At 37.2% G+C, this 1,560-nt stretch overlaps 1 long non-coding RNA gene across 1 annotated transcript; it reads right to left on the bottom strand.

The window, feature by feature from the left end:
- Positions 1–607: 607 nt before the first annotated feature.
- Positions 608–1,337, bottom strand: LOC108436990. The gene is made up of 3 exons (XR_001858577.2): positions 1,311–1,337; positions 969–1,030; positions 608–637 (listed from the first exon to the last, which is right to left on the bottom strand). It is a non-coding gene; the product is annotated as an uncharacterized LOC108436990 (long non-coding RNA).
- Between the last annotated feature and the right edge of the window lie 223 nt (positions 1,338–1,560).

Genomic DNA, 1,560 nt, shown 5'->3' with positions numbered 1-1,560 from the left:
AACAAACCAATAGGTCCTTGTCATTTAAGGGGTTTATATACAACCTCATTTCCAAAAGTTGGAATGCTGTGCAAAATGTAAATAAAAATAAAAACAAATTGCAATGATGTGCTAATCATTTAAACCCTGTATTTAATTGAAAATAGAAAAAAGGAAAACAAATTAAATGTTGATATTGAGAAATTGCCAGCAACACATTCCAAAAACGTTGAAATGGGGGGGGTATGCTTAAAACTGTGTTTTTATCACCTCTTCTTTTAACAACACTAAACTGTGTTGGGAACTGAAGAGACTGACTGCTGTAGTTTTGCAAGTGAAATGTTTTTGCTTAACATAGGATTTCAGGTGCTCAACAGTTCAGGGTCTCCTTTGTCATATTTTTCATTTTTTAATGTGCCAAATGTTTTCAGTGGTGACAGGTCTGAACAGCAGGCAGGTCAGTTTAGCACATTACATGCAGAATGTGTTTTGACACTGTCTTGCTGAAATAAGTAAAGCCTTCCCTGAAAATGATCATCTGGATGCAGCATTGCCAAAACATTTATATATCATTCAGCATTAATTACACCTTACAGAGATTACACTGTTCGGTCATCAACCAGTCGGACACAAGGGCTCGCTTTCCACTCTGTTTATTCTGAAACGGATTTTACAGTGTATTAATCCTCTCTTGCCTTAGACGGCTGCAGACATCGCAAGCGTCCATCTCAGAGCTCTCACTCGTCTGATGGAGCTCATAGCATTTCTTCCCAAAAGAGCACTCTTCACATTACAATAGCATACATGTGATCGTATAGTTTGTTCATATCATACAAATCCCAAAATGACAGAGAAAAGCGTTTTCTTTTTCCTCTTATGGCAAAACAAAGTGAACTTACTGCAGAACAAATACAAAACTAACGCTGCTTAGCTAGCATCAGCGAATTGCACTGCACATTTCAGGAGGGAACAGACTGGGGAGCACATACCTGAAACGGATTTTACAGTGTATTAATCCTCTCTTGCCTTAGACGGCTGCAGACATCGCAAGCTGAACATATGAATATAAAGTAAGAAGGAATTAGAAGTTTTTATAATGGAACTTTGCTTCTGAGGGCAAATTTTAGCTGGCCATATAGCTAGCTACCGAGGCTCAGCTAGCTGAAGCACATGTCTGAGCAATAATTCAACAAAATAGCATTTCTAATCAAAACTACACTCTAAGATTGCCACATGCTCATATAATGTGTTAGAACAATGTTTCAAAGTTTTTTCCTCTATATGAACTGAATTAAACTATATATCAATGAGGAACCACAGCAGTTACACACCGTCCATCTCAGAGCTCTCACTCGTCTGATGGAGGTACGGCAGCAGCAGAGGGACAAGGTCTGCAGTGATGTCACAGCAAGAAAAGAATAGCTCCCTAAAAATATTTGTAAGGTTTTTTTTCTTTTTATATAAAAATATAAATAACTTTTTACAATTGTTCTTAACCCTTTTTACAAAGATGGAGTCATTTTGGTGAAACTCAATATTTTATCAACTGTTTAATTTCAACTCCGTTACACCAGTCACCCA

Source organism: Pygocentrus nattereri, chromosome 10 (assembly GCF_015220715.1).
Source record: "Pygocentrus nattereri isolate fPygNat1 chromosome 10, fPygNat1.pri, whole genome shotgun sequence".
Taxonomy (NCBI): Eukaryota; Metazoa; Chordata; class Actinopteri; order Characiformes; family Serrasalmidae; genus Pygocentrus; species Pygocentrus nattereri.
Note: the sequence above shows the minus strand (reverse complement) of the source record. Positions and strands in the feature narration are given on the sequence as shown.